Genomic DNA, 24070 nt, shown 5'->3' on the forward strand with positions numbered 1-24070 from the left:
AACCCTAATGCACTCCAGTGGGCCTTTTATTACTGTCCATAACTGCCTTAAAGCAAACAAAATCAGATCCATGAAAATCACTGTTATTATATATTTACCAAAAATCTATGCTGCTGTAAGTAAATGGAAATTACTGGTAGAGCAAATCTGACATGTTAAGGTATGATAGCTCTGAAAATGTTCACGGGGAAAGTCATTTTAAATTAAAGCGTGAAAACCTTTATACTCTTTGTACTTTTTATAAGCCCGGGCGCTTTAAGTATTTGAGTTTAAATTGATTAGTTAGTCCTGAGTGTTTCTTGCAGAACATCTAATGAACGTTACCTATATTTTAGACATTAATTTTCACAGAAACAAACTGGACGTTTCTTAACATTACAGGCAGGAAAAAAAGGGAAGAAATATTAGGTAAAACGAAGCTCTTTTGAATGAGACTTCATTAATGTAAAAGCAGAGTGCTTATTTTAACAGTAAAACCATACTATAATATAAAAAATAATATTTCCAGACTATTATGCAAATTCCACATGTTAATGGAAACGTTCACTTGTATTTGGTAATTATATGATCTATCAAATTAATTTACTCAGATATGCTTCAATTAATAAGCAGATAACTAACATAATAAAAATGTAGGTGTTGTGGCTTGAGGTACTTCAATTTTGAGCAGAGAGGATAAAAACACTTAGACTTCTCCCCACACCACAGTAACTCAATCATATGTTTGATTTGTCCTCATGTATAAAACTCTTGTTAAGAGTAATTTAAGATTGTAACAACAAATGTAGTATTATGCTTTTTAGTTATATTATTAACTTTTCAAGAAAACAGTCGTAGCTCAATGAACAACTCATTAAGGATAGGAAGGGAAAATTGTAGCATAAAAATCTTATTTGACGGGTGCCTGGGTGGCTTAGTCATTAAGCGTCTGCCCCCATGATCCCAGGACCCTGGGATGGAGCCTGGTGTTGGGCTCTCTGCTCAGTGGGAACCTGCTTCTCCCTCTCCCACTCCCCTTGCTTGTGTCCCCTCTCTCGATGTCTCTCTCTGTCAAACAAATAAATAAAATCTTTAAAAAAATCTTATTTGATATAATAAAATAGAATGCATGTGTTTATTTTTATGTCACTAAATGTGTGTACTATTCCAGGAGACTGACTCTTACAGAGGGAAGTAACAAAATAGGTGTATGAGAACAGTAGCAAGGGAAGGTATACATCCCGTGTAGTTTATAGCACTTTTAAACAGACATATGTTATACATACACACAGCAGTTTCTTTTTATCCTTCTTCCTTCCCTATGCTGAAGCTAAATATATTTTATTAATATTGGTTAAGATATCATCACATTCCAAATCTTTGTAGTAATAATAGTGTTCCAAAATAGGAGAAAAAATGTTAACTCGGCATTCCCTCTTGAAAGTCTTCAAGACAAAATAAAAAAATCTTTAATCAATAAATTCAATAATCCTTTGACTTTCCTCTTTGCTGTATGCATCCATAAAGGCCTTTAAACAAAAAACTAAAGAACGCTTTAGGTTTACTTTAAATTATACAAAAATTGTGTAGTCATAGCTCGTGTTAGTGAAAATAGCATTTTTAAGGATAAACAAAAAAGGAAACACATTCTTCAAAAGCATAACAGTTTTGAAAGCTACTGCATCACAATTATAAACCATTGATATTGAATTCAAATATATTATACCCCAGGATTTTTTATTTTCAAACATGTGTTTATAAAATTTAATGACAATTTATTGTGCACTTAACCCATTAAAAGCAGTGCCTAAATACATTTGAAAATAAAGATGAATAAAAAAAACCCACATCTTATACCCTTGACAATGAGATAAGACATTGATCCTTGTTATCAAACCAACTCTATTAACGAGGATAAAAAAAGATGACTTCAGTGTTTGAGGGGGTGGGGTCCCCACTGACCATTGAAATCTGACATGGGAACTGATCTTTCACATACTCAGGTAGAAATCAACTGACTTTCAGTCAATTTCCCTATTGTTTTAAATTATGTTTAGTCCCCTCACAAAACAACCAACCAAAAACCCACGTTTTTAAGTTGTAAGAGTAGTTTTCCATATTCAACAGTGTGGTACAGCCTCATAAGACTGAAATTATATTTATTTCAGTGTAGTTTAGACCCATCTCTCTTGGAAGCCATATATTTTGGGCCCATCATTAATCAGGATCTGTGGGATAGGACTTTTCTAAAAGATCAGTCCATTACATTGACAATGTTCAGCCTAAATATTAGCGATAGTGTGAAATGTATTATCACCGCATGCCCAATTCAAATTTCATCTTCTTTTACTTATCTTATTAAACGAAGGGCTGATGTTAAAATCATCTTGACACAGTGGTCTCACCTAATCACAGATGAAGTTCTTTAAAAAAAACAATGTCGTAAACCATAAGTGACTTTTAATCTCACGAACAAACTGAGGGTTGCTGGGGGGAGGGGTGTTGGGAGAAGTGGGTGGGGTTGTGGACATCGGGGAGGGTACGTGCTCTGGTGAGTGCTGTGAAGTGTATAAACCTGGCGATCCACAGACCTGGACCCCTGGGGATAAAAATACATTATACGTTTATAAAAAATTAAAAAACAATGTCGTTACCTAATAAAAGTTCTTGTGTCTGGTTAATTATGTTAGATTATCTTTTTTTCTAAATTCAATTAAATTTTTGAGTCATTTGAAAGAAATGAAAAAGTAAAAATTATACAAGAACGCAAATACAGTAAGCCTATTTCAGTGATAAGAAATTTTTCGTTTCAATTATAGATTGTTATAAGTCTTTGTGGCTATAAACGTAACTACTTTTTAAAGTAAACTTGTAGTCTATTAGAAATATCTTGAATTCACTCAGTAAAAATTTACATAAGCTTTTTCACCTTTCCATTAAAATTTTTCAATACAATGATGTATTTCTAACACAATACTATCTAAAAACACAACCATGAGAAATTAATGTTTTCCTTTAACGAAAATATTTCATTGTTATAGCTGTACGAGCACTCCAACCAGTCTTAAGGGTTAACTTGCTTCAGGCTTATGCACTCCTTGCTTCCTGACCTAGGGCTCTTGGTGTATAGTAGAACAGCATAACGTTTTTGAGATTTGCAGACCACTGGCCTTAAGGAGAGAAGGGCCACACCTTACCAGAAGATAAGGCCTGATCACATTTGAAAACAGCAGCTGCTGATGCCAGCAAGTCTGCTCCGAGTCATGTTGACGTAGGACCAACTGCCTGGGCCCCTACTTCTCTTGCATGTGGCCCCCACCATTTCCCATGTCTTGCCCTTAAAAACCCTCCAGCTTCACCTGTCCTGGGCAGATGGTCTTTGGGACATTAGCTTACCATCTTCCCAGGTTGCCAGCATCCTGAATAAAACCACCTTTCCTTTCCCCCCATCACTTGTCTTTCAAGTATTGATTTTCACGTGGCAAGAAGCCGAACCTGAGTTCAGAACCAGTTCTATGTCTGGTAACATGGCTGTGCATTTTTTTTTCCATTTCCTTTTAACAAAAACTTAAAAATATGCTTTCATTGTAAGTATGCATTGCATGATATATTATGTATATACATATGGCATACATATATTTCTTGCTATACAAAGAAATAGTATATATCCTCTGCTTGTCAAAACATATACACAGTATATTTTTCAATTAAGATTATTATTTTTTTTCTTGGTAACTTAAGCAATAATAGGTAGTGAAATATTTCAAACATCCTACAAAGTAATATGCCTCTTGTTCTTAACATGTAAAACTTGCCATGAAGGGACACAGGACTCACATTCGCATTATCAGGAAATACAGCATCTCTTCCTTTCTGCTCTAAGCCACCTACATTTCTGGCTCACAGCCATAGCCTGCTTAGATTCTCTGCTTCTATCCAAGTGTGATCATCTATTCTCAACTTGGAATCCAGCATAATTCTTTAAATGTTTAAATCAGAGCCACCCTGGATGCTCCAGAACTCTTTCTGCTTTTTCTGAGACTGTGACATCTCTACCCTTAAAAATACTTTGTAAACCTTAATCTGGTAAGATTCCTGACTCATAACTTTGACTTGGCAACCTGATTTCGTGTGTTAGAGCAAGCACTGTTATCAACTACTATAATTTCATAAAGGTATCAGAAACTGAAGTTTGGGGATCTATCATTTTTGGATGTTTTCAGGAAAAATTTCCAACTTATACTGAATGTAATGGAAGCAAATTCAGAGATGTCATTTAGAAAACCAAGTATTTATTATTATTTACAAAGTGATTTATAAAATAGTTCCTTGAAGGATTAAGTATTTAAAAATTGATTTTTAAGTCAATTTTAAGTAGCTTTCTTACTAGAGAGAAAGCAGTTACATCTGTGGTAAAGAACAACTATACATATTCAACATCAACAATTTAATAAAAATATTCTAAATCTCTCATTACTGTGTGTATGTAAAAATATGTGTAAATTTTGGCAATGATAGCTTCAACTGAGATTGGTGGACTTTGGTTCCTTTTTCAATATAATTCTGTACCACATGTGAATCACAACTGATTTCTGATATACTTATGACCTAAGGGTTTGTTAGGAAGAAAACTTAACATGATCATCTACTCTGCCAAAATTTGCAGTCATATTACATAAAAAATATAATTTTATCTTCAATATTGAACTTATTAGTAGATATAGATTAACATTCTCACTGTCGGATCTTCCAATTATGACAGAATTAACTTCTGTATGCTTACTTTCATTCCATGACTTGTATGAAAAAGTGAAAATTATTGAAATTCTCTGTTCTCTGAAGCATCTGACAACACTGCTTTAAAAATGCCACCTCTAAAATTGCGTCTGTTAGTGGAGCCAGAATATCAATCAGTTCATATCTTGTGGCAACCAGTTCACATGCAAAATAAAACTTGGATTAAAAAATGAGCTAACTTAGAACAGTTTAGTTGATCTAAATGAAACCATGCTTCATTCCCTGAGAAGCGGCAGCACCTCTGCCAAAGTACATATTAGTTATTTTAAAGGATAGTTTAGTCTTCTTTAAGTAATGATAGGAAATGCTGATGTTTCTTCAGATTTGTGTTTCTGATTTCTGATTTCAGGATATTTGTGCTTTCTGATTTATCTTTACCGTAATTCTCTGAATTATGGTAAAATATATGTCTTCTGAATCTTATGGCAGCAACATCACCACAGTTATCAATGATGATGGATGTTAATGTCTACAAATATTTTGTCTAACTTACGTGTCAATTATCAACTGCCTTAAAAACATAAAATCAGTAAAAATGGGGGTTTTTTGGCTCGTTCCTTTTAGAAGGTTTTATTGCAAAATGAAAGGCCTGACCTAACAATAACATGAATAATAAGTTGAAGATTTATATCCCACTATTATTGCAAAACTACGCGACTTTCTATATGCATGTAGCTGAGATGCTCAGCCTCCCTTTTTTGTTTATTTCGTGCACAGCTAACTCCTCACGTTTCCTGTTGACTTCACCATTGTCTAGCCTTGTGGGCTCCTATAAAACCGGGTAATGTGCCAAGTGGCCTAGCCGGCAGCTCATCAAATACTTCACTCAACACCACCTAAAATCCAAAAGGAGTAAGCTCTTCACAGTTGTTCATGTCTGAACACATCTAATTTTATCAGCCAGCCCCATGCATACTTCCATGAAGGGATAGTGACAGTAGAGAAGTGTTATACACGGACTTTTTTCAGATTTATCCATGTTTTAAATTAATATTTGGTTCACTGTATATTCAACTACTAGAGGAGTGAATTAGATTTAATACTGGGACAGACGGCATGAACAATCACGTACAAATAAATGGTCATAAGGCTTACATTCTCATTTTGCTCGTTAAAACTTTTTCAAAGTTAGTAAGTGGGAAAGATAAGAAGATAATTATACTTGTGGTTCCATATGACTTAAATACCTGGAAAACATTCACGCTCCTCACCAACTATCAATATTTCCTAGTCTTCCTTAGAATTAGGTTCAGATCATGTGACAGTTCTGTACACAGGATGGCGAGTATGTGTGTTATTTCTGGCATGAGGCACTAAAGAGGCAAGGAGCCCCAGTGGGGCTCAATTCCAGGACCCCAAGATCATGAGCTGAGGTGAAGGGAGACGCTTAACTGACTGAGCCACCCAGTTGCTGCTGGTTAACACTATTATTGTGAGGTGGTGTGAGTTCATGCTGGGGGTTTGGTGGACAAGGATGGGAAAAGGGATTAGGGGACAGATATTCCATAATTCTAAGTAACTAATCCCCTTACGTTACTATTTAGACAAAAATTCTGCTCCTTTATTTAAGACCTATTATGGTCTTGTTTTAAGAAGTATTCAAATGTTTATACAACCATCACTAAGAGGGGAAGGTATGAGTGGAGAAAAGCAAAAAGTAAGCATCAGTCTTAAAAATGGTTTCTTAAGGGGCACCTGGGTGGCTCAGTGGGTTAAGCCGCTGCCTTCGGCTCAGGTCATGATCTCAGGGTCCTGGGATCGAGTCCCACATCGGGCTCTCTGCTCAGCAGGGAGCCTGCTTCTCTCCCTCTCTGCCTGCCTCTCTGTCTACTCGTGATCTCTCTCTGTCAAATAAATAAATAAAATCTTTAAAAAAAAATGGTTTCTTAAAATATTGTACATATCTTTTAAATATCCTAAAACACTGTCTATTTTTTGTGAGTACCATATTATTTAATTACTGTAGCTTTGCAATATATTTTGAAATCAGAAAATGTAATGCCTCTAGTTTTGTTCTACTCGCTGAAGATTGTTTTGGCTATTTCAGTTCTTTTGTGGTTTTATATGAATTTTAGGATGGTTTTGTCTATTTCTGTAAATAATGAGATTGGGATTTTAATAGGGGATTGTATTGAACATGTAGATCACTTTGGTAGCATGTATTTTTTAATGATATTACTTATTCTAATCCATGAACACAGAATATCTTTCCATTTAACTGTGTCTTATTTAATTCCCTTTATCAATGTTTTATAATTTTCAGTATACAAGTTTATCACCTAATCAGTAAAATTTACTCCTAAGTATCTTATTACTTTTGTTTTTATTATAAGTGGGATTGTTTTCTTAATTTAATTTTCAGATAATTCATTATTAGTGCATAGAAATAAAGTAACATATAGATTAATGGAAAGGAATAGAAATGAGAGAAATCTACACATTCATGGTCAACTGATCTTCTACAAGGGTGCCAAGAACACACGACAGAGAAAGGATATTGTCTTCAATAAATGATGTTAGAAAAACTGTACATACACACAGAATGAAATTAGGTCCGAATCCTACAGTATGTACAAAAATCAACTCAAAATGGATTACAGACTTAAAGATAAGACCTGAAACCATAAAATGGCTGGGAAAAAAAAAAAATCAGGAGAAAAGCTTCTTGACATTGGTCTTGGCAATGATTTTTTTGTATTAATATCAAAAGCAAGGCAAAAAAAGGTAAAAATAAACAAGTGGGAGGACATTAAAAAACTTCTGCACAGAAAGGAACAATTAACAAAATGAAAAGGTAATTTGTGAAATGGGAAAAATTCTTATAAACCATATATCTGACGAGGAGTTAATCTCCAAAATACGTAATTCAATAGGAAAAAAAAAAACAGACAAAAAAACGTGAAAAAAGAATAGGCAAGGGCCGTGAACACACTTTTCTCAAAAGAAGACATATACAAATGGCCAACAGGTATATGAAATGGTGTTGGCAATACCAATCATCGGAAAAATGCAAATCAAGACCACAATGATATATGACCTTACATTTGTTAGAACAGCTTTTATCAAAAAGATAAAAGATGGTCATTCATACAACCACTATAGAAAACAGTATGGTGGTTCTTCAAAAAATGAAAAGTAGAGCTGATACGCATGCAGCAGTCTTACGTATGGGCACATCCCCAACGAAACTGAACTCAGGATCTTAAAGAGAAGTATCTGTACTTCCATGTTCAACGCAGCTTTATTCATCATAACCGAGATAAGAAAACAACCAGAAAGCCTGTTGACCAACGAACAGATAAAGAAAACGTGGTATACATATACCTGTACGAAGGTGAGGAGCCAAGAGTAGTTGGAGTTTCCGTGACAGGTGATGGGAGCCAGAGTCCTCCCAGAGGAGCCGCTTCCGACTTCCTGTGTGGCCCTTTCTCATCCCAGGATTTCCCGGCCCAGCCTCCCGGCCAGACTTCCCGAGCGCCTGTGGGATCCCACGAGAATGGTCTCCCTCTGGGAGTTACAGCTGCGGGGTCTCCTCCCTGATCCCGGCGTTCCCTCAGTGGCCCCGACGCTCAGCGCATCTGGGCAGCTCCTCTCCCTGCAACTTCATCAGGACTCGAGTTTTCTCCCAAACACACGCCAAGCCATATAGTGAAGCCTCATAAAACACCCGTGGACTGCAACTGTGCCCTGTTTGCCTCCCTGGAACCCCCCCCCCCCTTCATCCACTTGTATCAGGCCCCGCTTTGGCCTCCAGATATCCTCAGTTGTGTTAAACACACACACATGCAGACGCGCACACCAATGATATTCAGCTGCTTAAAAGAAAAAAAAATCTGCCATTTGTGACAACACGGATAAACCTGATATACTAAATTAAACAAGAATAGAAAGACAAATACTGCAGGGTCTTACTTATAAATGGAATCTAAAATAATCAAACTGAGAGCACAATGGCATTTGCCAGGGGCTGGGGGAAAAGAAAATGGGTGATATGGGTCAAAAGGTACAAAGTTTCAGTTATGCAAGATTAGTAAGTTCTGGAAGCTCTAACGTGCATCATGGCAACAACAGTTAACAATATTGTATTGTATACTTGAAATTTGCTAAAAGGGTAGCTCTTAAGTGTTCTCATTGCAAAGATAAAGAATATAACTGTATGAGATGACAGATATTTTCAATTAGCTTAATTATGATGACCATTTCACAATGTCTACATTTTTTAAAACATCAAGTTGTACACCTTTAGTTGCAAATTTTATTTTTCAATTACACATCAATAAAGCTATTTTAAAAATATTGTCCATTAAGCCACTGTTTCTCCTTTGCCTACTTTACATTTCTTCACAGCATGTTCCACAGCATGGCTTAAGTTACGTAGTTATTTGCATACTTACTTATTATATGAGGAGTTGGCTAGAAGTTCATTGAGAACTCTAGATTTTCTTCTACTAAGTTTCTGGTAACAAGAATGGAATTACATACTTGGTTGATGTGGGCACACAATAAATGATTTCTAAATACATGAAGAAATTCTCATTCCTTAGGGATATGGAAGTTAGGGTTTAAGAGTGAGTCTTTGCTGTCTTAGGGACCTTCTCTCCTCAAGCTGTGGCTACCATCAACATCAGGGAGGAGGAAAGTACAAGCAATGCGAAAGTGAAGTCCAGTGGGCATCTGAGTTCAGGAATACTGAGAAAAGAGGCATACCATCTGAACCTATCACGAAAACTGAAAAGCAAAGCAACGCAATCAAATTTAGGAGGACAGAAGCAGATGCCAAGCATACAGGCAAGGAAATGGAGGAGGAAAAGTAGTGAGCAACAGCCTGGACATTCGTCTGAAGAAATCCTGTTTGACTTGCACACTTTAGGAAACTATGCTGTAACTCCTGCTTATATAATGGGACAACTTGGAGGAGGGATTTTACTAGGATGCGATCAGTAGAGATGTTAAGATAGTAACTGTCTAGTAAACCAATTTTAAAAATATATAGAAAAGAGCCATAAGATTTTAAAACATCACAGGATGGGACCATGTCACTCTTTGTATTTTTTATCTTGCTAAATTTAAGATTTCCTATAAGCAGAATTTAGCAGTAATTATGAGCACTACAGCAGATAGATTTTAATTAAAAAGGGTGGGGGGAGAGGTACCTGGGTGGCTCAGTTGGTTAAGCATCTGCTTTCTTCTTGGGTCCTGATCTCGGGGTCCTGGGGTCTAGCCCTACATCAGGCTCCTGTTCAGTGGGGAGTCTGCTTCTCTCTCTCTGTCTCCCTCTGTGTGTGGTCTCTCACTCTCCCTCAAATAAATAAAATTTTTATCAGAAAAAGGGGAGAGTCATTTCAAATTATTCATATCAAAAAATCAGGAGTTAAAACACCAAGACAAAAAAGATGATTAAGAAAATCCTTGGTAATTCCTTAAGGTATTATGGGTAAGCACTGGTTGGTTTTCCTTCAAAGTGAAGGTCCTTACTGATACAGATCATTCTTCACTTTACTATTTTGTGAAATACTGAAACCCCTCATGCTAATTATTTTTCAGTTACATAGATTTCTGTACTCACAGCAATTTTCACACATCTTACATCCAAATAAAAATTTAAATAGGATGTAAATTTTATGATACATCAGTTCAATTACCATTACTTTTCAATCAGTTTACATGGTAGCAGTTTGAAGGAGCAAAACATCATCTCAGTGTCAAAAACCAAGTGTGCTTTGCTGTTCTGATGTCCTGTTAGCAATTATACAATTAAATTGATCATTCTGGCATTAATTCTGCAGAGGTACCCAAAGAGTGCTCTGACAATTCTCATTCATGAAATTTTACAATGTTCTGATATAATGACAAAAATTTTGTCTTAATTGCATTTTACTGCTAAAAGAAATTTGTGCATTTTGTGAGCTTTTAAAAGGCAATAGTCTGCCTCTTTATTGATACTGTAAATTGTCACATTAATTTTTCTGAGAACATTACAAGTGTTTACTAAAATAATTAGATGAGAGACTAGGTAATTATTATCCAGCTTGCTGAGATATGTATGTATGATTGCAAGAACCATAGACTTTTCCAGCAGCAAAGAACTAAATAAAAGTGTCAAAATATTAACTATATATTCTTTCACTTATTTATTTAGTTAAGTTCAGTTTATAGAGGCTGCAAGTTACCTCAGTTTATATATAGATTAAACGTGTTGGGGCGCCTGGGTGGCTCAGTGGGTTAAGCCGCTGCCTTCGGCTCAGGTCATGATCTCAGGGTCCTGGGATCGAGCCCCGCATCGGGCTCTCTGCTCAGCAGGGAGCCTGCTTCCCTCTCTCTCTCTGCCTGCCTCTCTGCCTGCTTGTGATCTCTCTCTGTCAAATAAATAAATAAAATCTTAAAAAAAAAAGTGTTGAATTAAGAAACAATTTTGTGTGTTCAGCAGAAAATAGTTACATTGCAACTTGTTTTACACATGCTAAAATATTAGCAATGTCTTAATTTTTGTTTGTAAATCAGGAATATATAAATCTATGTACTTTTAAAATTCTCCCTTCTTCCTGATAAATTTTGTACATTGTCTCAAAACACATTTTAAGTCAGAGGTATCACAGCTCAAGTCGTATCATCAGATTCCTGGGACAATTCTCACATATATTTTCTGAATCTTATTTTGATCTTTTTGAGATGTTTGAGCATATGCACTCATTCTAAAACACACTTATAAATTATTCTATCACTATAATTTTTTTTATTAAACTTTTTTTTTTATTCATTTATTTGACAGAGAGAGATCACAAGTAGGTAGAGAGGCAGGCAGAGAGAGAGAGAGAGAGAGGGAAGCAGGCTCCCTGCTGAGCAGAGAGCCCGATGCGGGACTCGATCCCAGGACCCTGAGATCATGACCTGAGCGGAAGGCAGCGGCTTAACCCACTGAGCCACCCAGGCGCCCCTGTAGCACTATAATTTTTAAAATATCCCTGGATTTTTATTAAAATAATGATAAAATGCCTACCTAAATCTCTCTAGGACAACAAATACACAGAAACATTGATTTCTTACAGCAACATTTATTCCTCCTATATTTCATAAAGCAATTTTGAAACTAGAAACTAGAACAATGAATTTGCCAGTTCGGAGTTAATTTGTGTTTCATTCAATGTACAGAATTTTTCTCCCCTTTGGCCCAAGGAATCCTGTGACATTCTTACATAGCACCAGAAAAATAACCAATAAAATGTGCCTCTTTTAAATTTTGGTTCCAGCTTAGAGCAAAATTGCAAGAGTTTCTCAATTTTTTGTCGTTATTGTTCAACTTTCTGGATAAGAAAAAGGCACACACGTCAACACAGGCTGGAAGAGTTTGCAAGACTGATTAAACGAACTCCAAAAGTGTGCGCAGTTGCTCAGTCTGAGACTCCGGGACAATATGCTAAAGGGAACAGAGCTTCCTCTTCCTCCCAGCAGAAGTTGCAACTAATCAGCTTCCCATGGATCAGGGTGGCTTCCTCAAGACTGACAGAACAGGTGCGATCAGTGAAGAAAGATTCCATAAGATATCTGGGCTTTATGGACAGAACACGGGAAAAGGGAATGTGATCCTGGAGGAGCTGAACGTCCGCCCCACAGAAGTGTCCATGTGCAGTGTGCTCAGGAGACAAGGCTACGGCGAGGGCTTCCGCTGGTGTTCCCAGTATATTGGCTGATGTTTGGACAGTGAAAATAAAAGAGTTCTACTTCTCTGGGGGGAGGGGGGGAAAGAGTGCACCGCAATTTACTAAAGATCCCAATTTCTCCAGGTGCTATGAACACCAGGTCATTCCAATACATGGATTTTTAAATAGTACATTAGTTTCAACCTTCCCTTCTTTGTAGCAAAACTTTGTTCAAGTAAAATCTTAAGCACAATCACAATACATAAAGTATTTACACAGTTTGAAATTTATGTTATAAAATCATTCCCAACTGGTGACCACACATTTTTTTTTTTAGGTTTTTATTGTAATTCCTGTTAGTTAACACACAGGGTTATATTAGTTTCGGGTGTACAATGTAGTGATTCAAAAATGCTACACATTACTGGGTGTACACCACCGTACGTGTACTCTAATCCCCATCACCTGTTTAACCTACCGCCCCACCTAACTCTCCTCTGGTAATCACCAGTTTGTTTTCTATAACTGTCTGTCTCTTGATTCATCTCTCTCTCTCTCTCTCCCATTTTGTTCCCTGTCCTTGTTTGTTTCTTAAATTCCACATATGGGTGAAGTCATATGGTATTTCTTTCTCTGACTGACTTCTTTCCCTTAGCATTATACTCTCTAGCTCCAACCACATTGTTGCAAATGGCAAGACTTCATTCTTTTTATGATTGGATAATGTTCCATTGTCTATGGAACCACATCTTTTTTTATCCATTTATCAATCAATGGACACTTGGGCTGCTTCCATATCTTGGTCATTGTAAATAATGCTGTTATAAACATTGGTGTGCATGTATCCCTTTGAATTAGTGTTCTCTTACTCTTTGGGCAAATGCCCAGTAATGTGATTGCTGGATCATAAGGAATTTCTATTTTTAATTTTTGAAGACTCTCCACACTGTCTTCCACAGTGGCTGCACCGATCTGCATTCCCACCAGCAGTGCAAGAGGGTTCCTTTTCTCCACATGCTCACCAACACTTGTTGCTTCTTGTCTTTTTGATTTTAGTCATTCTGACAAGCGTGAGGTGCTATCTCATTGTAGTTTTTATTTCCATTTCCTTGATGATAAGTGATGATGAGCATCTTTCCATGTGTCTGTTGGTGATCTGAAAATCTTTGGAGAAATGTCTATTCATGTCTTCTGACCATTTTAATTGGATTATTTGGGATTGTTTTGGTGTTGAGTTATATATATTATTTATATATTTTGGATACTAACACTTTATTGGATGCATCATTTGCAAATATTTTCTCCAATTCTGTAGGTTGTCTTTAAGTTTTTTTAATTGTTTCCCTCACTGTCCAGAAACTTTTTATTTGGTATAGTCTCAAGAGTTTATTTTTGCCTTTCTTTCCCTTGACTCAGGAAACATATCTGGAAAGAAGTTGCTATGGCTGATGTCAAAGAAATTGCTGCCTGTGTTCTCTTCTAGGATTTTGATGGTTTCCTGTCTCACATTTAGGTCTTTATTCATTTAGAATTTAGTTTTGTGTGTTTAGTTTTGTGCATGGTGCAAGAAATTGGTCCAGGTTCATTCTTTTGCACATTGCTGTCCAGTGTTCCCAACACCATTTGTTAAAGAGACTGTCTTTTTTTCCATTGAATATGCTTTCCTGCTTTGTTGAAGATTATTGGCCGTATAGTTCTAGTGGGTTCATTTCTGGGTTTTCATTTTGTTCTATTGATCTATGTGTCTATTTCTGTGCCAGTCTCGTACTGTGTTGATTACTACTGCTTTGTAAAATAACTTGAAGTCCAGAATTATGATGCCTCTAGCTTTGCTTTTCTTTTTGAAGATTGCTTTGACTCTTCTGGGTTTTTTTGTGGTTGCAAATGAAGTTTGTGGTTGCAAAGGAAGTTCTAACTCTGTGAAAAATGCTGGTGGTATTTTGATAGGGATTGCATTAAATGTGTAAATTGCTTTGGGTACTATAGACAGTTTAACAATATTTGTTCTCCCAATCCAAGAGCATGGAATATTTTCTACTTCTTTGCGTCATCTTCAATTTCTTTCATCAGTGTTTTACAATTTTCAGATTATACGTGTTTTATCTCCTTGGTTAGGTTTATTCCTAGGATCTTATGGTTTTTGGAGCAATTATAAATGGGATTGATTTCTTGATTTCTTTTTCTGTTGCTTCATTATTGGTGTATAATAATGCAACGTATTTCTGTATGTTGATTTTGTATCCTGTGACATTACTGCATTCTTGTATCAGTTCAATCAGGTTTTTTGGTGGTCTTGGGTTTTCTACATAGAGTATCATGTCATCTGCAAAGAGTGAAGATTTCAATTCTTCCTTCCTTCTTTGTGTTGTCTATATTGCTGTGGCTAGGACTTCCAGTACTATGATAAATAACAGTGGTGAGAGTGGACACTCCCATCTTGTTTCTAATAGTAGGCAGAAAGTTCTAAGTTTCTTACCATTAGGGATGATCTTAGCTGGGAGTTTTTCATATATGGCCTTTATGATTTGAGGTATGTTCCCTCTAAACCTCCTTTGTTGAGGGTTTTTATCATGAATGGATATTGTACTCTGTCAAATGCTTTTTCTGTGTCTATTGAAAAGATCATTCTTATCCTTTCTCTTGCTGATGTGATATATCACACTGCTTGATTTGTGAATATTAAATCACCCTTACATCCCAGGAATAAGTCCCACTTGATCATGGTGAATGATTTTTTTAATGTATTTAATCCAAATTTTTTTTTAAAGATTTTATTTATTTATTTGACAGAGAGAGATCACAAGTAGACGGAGAGGCAGGCAGAGAGAGAGAGAGAGGGAAGCAGGCTTCTTGCTGAGCAGAGAGCCCGATGCGGGACTCGATCCCAGGACCCTGAGATCATGACCTGAGCCGAAGGCAGCGGCTTAACCCACTGAGCCACCCAGGCGCCCCTAATCCAAATTTTTAATTATATCTTTTAGAGATAAAGTATGAAACTTCCCTAAAAATATGTTAAATCCTTATTCACTCATTCAAGCAGCAAATATTTAAAGACCTCTTTCTTATCAATACCGAGGACACTATGGCAGAGCCAGTGTAAATGTAAGTCAGCTCTAAAACCATATGCCCTTGGTTCACGTTTTAGCTCATCTACATGTTCGCCTACTAAATAGGGGCAAGAAATATAGCTTCTTTTAGACTCTGCCTTTCAATTAATTAATAATAATAACAATAATATAGTTTGCAGATTATAATTTTTATAGAAAAACAATATTACCATGTTAAAAACAGACCATAATTTTTTAAATTGTGATAATTTTTTTCTCATTTGCATTAGCACTAGCATTTATAGATACTCACCAATAAAATGTCTCTTTGGGCAAAGAGAGAAGGGTATTGCAAATCTGGTTAGGAGCATAAGTCCTAGAGCTATACCATCTGGGTTTAGATAGTAGCCAAAATACTTATTAACTATGTTGTCAGGCAAGATATCTAAGCCAACTGTGCCTCAGTTATCTTTGCTTGTAGACTGGAAATACCATTAGCACTTACCTCACAGATTGTTGAGTGTTAAGAGAGGTCTACTCATGTGACCAGTTAGAACTATGATTAGTTTAATAAGTGTCCTCTGAGGATACCTATTATCAAGGCAAGTATGTAACTGGTGACCCAAATCACAATACTTTTGAGATGAAAGGGTATTTCATTAATAATTATTCCTGAACATAAACCAAGACTCTCCCAGGCAAACTGGAATATATGATCCACTTAGCTAATAGACTCTGATTATAAGATTCTAAAATATCAAATATAAAATTAGTCAATTATAGAGACAGTTATTAAGAAAAATAGTCAAAGACATAGGAATTTATGATAAATTCTGATGAAATTAGTTAGAAAAATATTAAAAATAAAGTGAAAATAAAGGTGTGACAGAGTTGGACAAATAATAAAGAGAAAATCTATAGAAAAGTTATAAAATATACAAGGATGTTTCAAAAGAAAAGCTTTTGTCAGGTCACCTTGGTGGTTCAGTCAGTTGTGTCCACCTTTGGGTCAGGTCAAGATCCCAGGGTCCTGGGGTCAAGCCCTGCATTGGGCTCCTCCCTGAGCAGGGAACCTGCCTCTCCCTCTTCATCTGCCCCTCCCCCGGCTTGTGTATGCTCATTCTCTCTCTTTCCCAAGTAAACTTAAAAAAAAAAAAAAATCAAAAACAGGTCTTTGTCATACTTGATAAAACTATCAAATATTTTTACAAGAATATTGTTTTTTATGATTATACTACTAAAGTGAAATGAGAGATAATGATAATTTTTATTGCCATATATTACTCACAAAAATCATGCCAAATGTTACTCTTCTTAGGAACTAGCCCATAGTGGCAATTACAACCTGACTTCATTATATGTACGGTAGAATAAATGTATTTTCATTGCACTTATGTATTTTTTCAAATTAAATACTAAATATATTTTTAACATTAAATATGAAACGCTTTCAATTTTGAGTGGGTTCACTTTGATTTTCTATTTTCCAACGCCAAATATCCTTGACTAATAAGGACCTCCAGGCCCTTCTTGAAGGACACTGTGAAGACTGAGTAAGATGAGGAGGCACTGGCAGCACCTACCAGAGTGCTTAATGCATGCAGTAAAGTTTAAGACAGTTTAAATTTTAGTATTTATGCCTGCTTTCTTGCTAAACACAAAGATTTGAAAAGTGAATGAAGTATAAATAGTGCTCCCTGAATGCTTACTCGGCAGTTGGAGATTCTGATATTCCAAATACGTCTGACAGAGCAATGTAGTCAGTACTATAATCGAGATTCGCCAAAACTCCTGGCCGGTGGTGTGGAGGCAGAAAATTTACAGAAGGATTTTAAACCATTTTAAATCATGGAGATGTGGTTATCAGAGAAGTAGGGAGGATTGCTGAAGTGTCAGCACAGAGCTACTTCTTCCGAGTCCCTGCACTAAGAGACTCAGCCAAAGAGTATGGCTTCCAGCAGCCTAACGCCATATCCCTAGAATGACCTCAGCTCCCCTTAAAATGCCAGGAGAATTTACTGTTTGTTCCAGCCAAAACCTGACGACAGACAGATAGGCTCCTGAACCCCTTCTTAGAGCAATGGCTTTAGAAAGGCTGTAATTATAAATCCTTTCTGTGTCCTCAGAGAAGTCAATCTACCACAGAACACTGTTTCTGGGAGGACTGGAGAGCTCTCTCCGAAATGGACACGTTGAGGGACATAACTCCCCTCTTCCCTCCAGTCACTGTGGAGGATAAGGGCCTGCACTGATGGCTGCCTTGCTCTGACTTACACCACTGCCTCCTATCGTAAAGATGGCGGCTGTTTCCCCTTGGGGTAAGCACCAACTAACAAACCTAGATGGTTTAGTCAGGCCCCTTAACACCATAGGAAGCGCCCCTCGACCCACCTCAGTCTTTCAAAGGTCTCTCGGCTTCTGCTTCAGCAAAATTGATTTCTATCATGCTGGACCCTCTTCTCTATTCAATTTTTTGAATTTTTTAATTTTGATTTTTACCACTTTCTCACCCAACATTGTTTATCTTTTACACAGGAATACCAACGAAAATTTAAGAAAACGTCAGGTCTATTTCTTAACTTCTTCAAATGGCTTTAAAAAGCCCTATCCTTCCCTTCTGCTTATTATCCTTGGACAATAGAACAAAAACATCTTATAAGTGTAATTACATCACTCAAGCTCCTGTATGTAAGTAATCTAATGACTGCTCACCATAATTTTCATTAAGGGAAAAGAATGTTGATTATTCAGGTCATATATTGTTATTTTTTAATTTCTTAGAGAAATACTGTTTTCAAGCGGGGAACAACTGTACTTCTATGTCACCCGAAACCTGGTGGGGTTTTTTGTGTTTTTTTTTTTTTTCTTACAGAGAAGAGCAGAATCAGAGGTGTCTATGCAGAAGGAAAATCGATGCCGTGAAACACTGTGCACGTCCTAGGCCTTTGTCCTCAGGTCTGGTCGTGTCCTTGTTCTGCTGTGTGGCTCAGGGTTGCTAGTCCCCGACTCAGATACTGCCTGGCTACTTTCAACAAAGGCATTTGAGCAAGATGAGAGGGAGGAAACTAGGCCAAGTCAGGGTTTTTCTTGCTGTTCTTCTCTGCCTCAGGCAGCATTTCTCCAGGGTCCATCCCTAAAAAAGAATGCCCCATGGTTCCTTCACCCCAAGGGACCGAGGCCTGTCCTGCAGGAGCCCTGTCTAGGCTTTGTTCAACGCTCCGGGACAGGGCTGGCTTCCTGCCTATGCTGCTCTCTGTGCATCGCAGCTTTTCCATGACCCGTGTAACCAAGTCCCTGCATCATTATTTTCTGTCCTTTAAAAAATATAAAGCTGTGTCTGTTTTTCTGGCTACACCCTGATGGATACAAAACTCCCTGGTGGAAAAATGAAGTTAACGATGTGAGCCAGCAGTAGGAGAGAGTCAGAAGTGTCTCAAACCGTAAAACAAGTCAATTCTTGTTTTAAAATAGTGATTTGTATCTTACGATTTCCCTATAATTACGTGATAAATCTCCATTTTTGTGTCATTTTAATACAATGAATACAGTTAATTTTAGAAGAGAAAAAATAGAGAGCTAACGCATGTTTCCTGGGATCACAGTTCGGCTTATTGTAGATATCATGTCATCTTAAATAACAATGCTGATAATAAGCATGACAATATGCAGTTATGAGAGCTCCGTCTGAGAGTTTCAGAAGTTTGGAAACAGCAAGGACAACAGCAACCACAGAACTATACACAGCCTAAACCGGCATTCTCCCACCTAGATCAGCTTCTAATTAAAGCTAATTATTTTCAATTTTCCCCTCAGCGCAAACACGTTTATATAACCATTATTCATTCATAAATATGTATTGTCACCCAGAGCAGTGCAGAAGACCTATTTATCACTTAAAAAATACGGCACTAATTTGTACCTTATAAATTACCAAATTTAAAATCTATTTTATTACAGAGAGTTCTTTTCCTTACTTTTGTTATTTAACAATGAGCCAGTCTTATATAATGATTTGTAACAATAAAATAAAACAAACTCCAGAGAACCTACATCTTTCTTCTTTCTAAAACATCATTACCTGTAACATACAGATTTCTTGAAGTATGGCTGCGAAAGTAGTCATGAAACAGAATAAATTGAAGTGCCTGGTAAAATTGCAGATTTCTGGGTCATTATAAACGAATTAAATCAATTTATTCAGCTCAAGTGTGGCTTATTTCATAAAATAGACTACAATGTCTGGAAAATAACAATATGCGTATTTTAATATAGATATTAACATATTATAAGTTTTGATAACATAAGTTATAAACTGTTATAAGTTATATAACTATAAGTTATAAGTTACTTTAACTTATAACTATTATAAGTTAATAATACTGAATAGTGAAGAACTCGCAGATAAAACAAATGTTTGTATGGATATATAAAAGCCCTCTGATGCGCCTACCTCCCTATCAAATCAGACCAGAAATTTAAAAGATGGAAAATAAAGTGTATAAGCAGGACACAGGACGGATACGGAAACGTCGATCCTCAAAAGGAAGCACACTGTGTGAATGTACATTTAATAAGCTAAAATAGGCAATAATCAGAGAGAAGAGTCTAACATAAGTGATCACATTAGCAAAGGCACTTGGAACATTTAGTGCCGATTTTATTTAGTGCTACATAAGGACTCTACAAAACAAGTCTCAACAGAAATAGCTTCTGCTTTCTGTCAGCTTCCAGTTTTAGACTATTCCTGGCAACTGACCTCTCCAACTGGCGTGGAAAACTTTAGTTTGACCATTTGGGAATGAACCATCCCTAAGGGATCAATATGGGACAAAGGAAAACTTAAAAACAAGACTGCAAATTAGGTATACCATGGTCTGCAAAATCAGACAAAAGTTCAGCCTCTTTGCTGATGGTTTTAAAAATGAAGATTTACTCTATAACCCTCATGTGCAGGCTTCATCTCTATCTGCCATACTCACTCCGTTATTGTCATACTAAACTCCAGTAACATCAAACTAACTGCAGTTCCTTAATGAGAACTGCTCTTTCAAATATCCATTTATTTCCACAGGGAATGATTTCTTTTTTTTTAAGCAAAATTTTTTTCTCTCCCCAACGTGCATTGCTCCTCCATGATTGCTTTCCAAAGGCACAGATCACAAACATTATTATATTTTATCATTTTCCTTGGAGTACTCAAATTATCTTCTGCAAAAAATAATATTTTAGACATCATTTGGCACATAGTTAATCTTTTAATTTGCTCCGTACTTGTTGAGAGGTAGGTCTTTTAATTTTCCTTTCATTTTCATGGTACTTAAAAATAAAGCCTGGTGAAGAATCCCCATTTGATAATGTCACCCAAAGTAATGCTTCATGGTACACAAACATATCCTGTCTAATGATTGTGTCATGATAATTAAATAATTTGGCTCAGCATTTAAAACAATGAAAAATAGGACACATGCATCTGGTGAAATGAAGAATCAGAAGGACATCAGAATTTGCATATCTTGACAAGTCTTACTATCTTTGCAAGTTTCCTGGTAAAAGTGAAATTAAAATAGTGTTTTAATTTATATGAATGAAATACATTTTTGAAACAAGACAGAGGGTAATGACTCCACGTCAGTTTGGAGAAATGATAAATATCTGAGCTAAGTTGTTTTGGCTAAAATCGTATAGATAATATAGCTAATTTTGTGATGAAAGCATGGCAATAAACATAATTCTATTGACTTTCTGAAAAAAAAAAGACAAGTTATATATCAATGTTTTAAAATATATAGGAATGATAATCAGACTGAACATAGCTGGGCAGTGAAACACCATTATTTTTTGAAGGCCTGAAGAATGATCCTAATGCAACAAATATGTAAAACAAGATAGAGTTTTAGCACTTAATAACTTAGCAGTCCATGAGACTTTGTAGTCCATTAATGTTATTCAGAAGTTTCTGATCTACTTCCAGGAACAAAATGGACTTATGTAACTCATTTATTTCTCAATGTCCTCCAGCACTAATGGTTTGGCCAGCATGTAGGATACTTTATATTTATATATCTTACACAGCATGTGTGTGCATATATAAAACATGTTTTATAAGATATGTAATATAAATATATAAACACCTATATAATGTAAATAAAAAAGTATATATGAATGTACAAAATGGTTATGATCATAGACTTCTCAAAACATCTTCCATGTATCAATGAACTATATATCAACGGTTTTAAATGCACCAGTCAAATATTTCCTTATAATAGATACTTCTGGTTCGTATAGAGAAGACATTCTTAGAGAGTAATGGTTTTACACCCCATTTGTACGGATTTCTCAGTGCCTAATGTCACTCAGAAATAGTGAGCTGAACTAAGTGATGTCAAAACATGTTGGGATCATATGGACAGTTCTGTCCAAGTGATACCTTAAATCAGTTATTTTTTTTTCCTTTTTCTTGTAGAAAATCTGTCAAATATATATTCTATGAGGAATTGCAAAACTTAAAGTATATTAAAAAGTATCAAATTCAAGTTTTATCAATGTGACTTTTAATACTTAAATTGTCCTTCAGGGAATGTGAAGTGAAGCAATTTTAGATTCAGTTAGATATTTTATAGTACTATATAATTCTTCTCTTTTAAAAGTCAAGCACCTTTAATTTTTAGCTAATTCAAGCAATTTTATTAAAAAGAGAATGGAAAACTGTAAATCTTTTAAAATAATGAAGAGTCCCCAAATTCTTACACAAATCTAGTAAAACTGGTATTTACTTTTTACATGCTACCATACATATAGATGGAAAATTTTATTTTGTTGCATTTCCTTAAAATACCGAGCTTTTTAAAAGTGTTAACAAATATTATATATAATTCTATAATGTCTAAACTATTTTAATTACTGAGTAAAGCTTAGTGGATTGTTTCGCATTCCATTAATAAAGAATTCCAGTAGATAAATAGACAATAGATAAATAGATAAATGGATAATTTATCCAATAGATAAATGGACACATTATCAGCCAGGGTACATAAAGAAAAATATAATTTTTACTGGTTAAATGAGCTCTATTTGATAGATCACAAATAGCAAATTATTTTAATGTGCATTCATATTATAGCCTTTCCCTTCTTTGTCACATCCTCCTACTATGAACATGGTAGACATTTGGAACAGAACATGCAAAAATTTTAAACACTTTCAGGCATGAACAATGTCATGTTAATTTCTAAAACTGAACGTTAAGACACAACATCAGAATACTAAGCTGCAGCTCATTTCAACGATCCCCACAGCCACCGTTAACAGCCTCACCCCTGCTGGAGAATTCTGAAGACCAGCAGTGTGGGGTGAGTTGAGGTCTGTTCTGTCCTTCTTACTGTACTCCCCCCTTACTACCACGTGTTCCAGTATTCTTTTGTTCTATCCTTTCTATCTTCTTCTCTCACTCAAATTTCTTCTTTTACAGAAACAGGGAAGAGAGATGGGAGAAAAGGACTTAAGGCTTTTGACCTATGTTAGGCTATTTGTGGATGCCTCTTGGCTTCTGAATGACCACTTTCACGTCATGAGATGTTCTCATGGCTTCCTCAGGGGACTACCATAGGTGTTCTTACAGGAGTTTCATGCAGTACTGTTCCAACAATCCTGCCATGGAAGTAGACAGTTATTCCCGCAAATTTTTTTTTTTTTCAGCAGAACAGTAGTCCTTGTATTTGCACCACACCCAGTGCTCCATGCAATCCGTGCCCTCTCCAATACCCACCGCCTGGTTCCCCCAACCTCCCACACGCCGCCACTTCAAACCCCTCAGATTGTTTTTCAGAGATACGACCCTCATTAATGAAAAAGCTATCATCCATGATGTTGGTTTACCACTGGGACTAGGAGTTTTACCCCTCTTATAGAATATTACTCAACTTCTTGCTCCAAACAATGAATGCATTCACTTTCTTTTGTATCTTTTAGATAAGTAAACATTGATTGTTCCAATGATGTTTGTAGCTTCTCTTTCAGTCAGTCTTTATCTATAGCTCACATTTTCATACTGTGGATATTTGCAGTATTGGTTAACACTGCAGAAGTTAAGTGCAGAAGTGGGATTAAGACAAAGAATCTGATCCCTGGGATGTCTGGGTGGCTCAGTTGGTTGGACGACTGCCTTCGGCTCAGGTCATGATCCCGGGGTCCCGGGATCGAGTCCCACATCGGGCTCCCAGCTCCATGGGGAGTCTGCTTCTCCCTCTGACCTTCTCCTCGCTCATGCTCTCTCTCACTGTCTCTCTCTCAAATAAATAAATAAAATCTTTAAAAAAAAAAAAAAAGAATCTGATCCCTTTATGGCTAAATGTCTCTAGCAAAGTGCTAGATGTGAACAAAAGAGATACTGTTATGATGGCTCATTGGTCTTTGTGTCATTGATTATTTGAGAGGGCTAAATCATGATTACGGTTAGACTTAAACATATGTAGATTTGATGTCCCCGGAGATACAAAGAATATATAAAACTTGGTAGATTGGTGGAAAGATTGGATCTGTGGGAAAAGGACTATGCTTGCTTGACAGTCTTTAAAAAAAAATGTAGGTATAAAGAAAAAAACAACTCAA

Source organism: Lutra lutra, chromosome 3 (genome assembly GCF_902655055.1).
Source record: "Lutra lutra chromosome 3, mLutLut1.2, whole genome shotgun sequence".
NCBI lineage: Eukaryota > Metazoa > Chordata > Mammalia > Carnivora > Mustelidae > Lutra > Lutra lutra.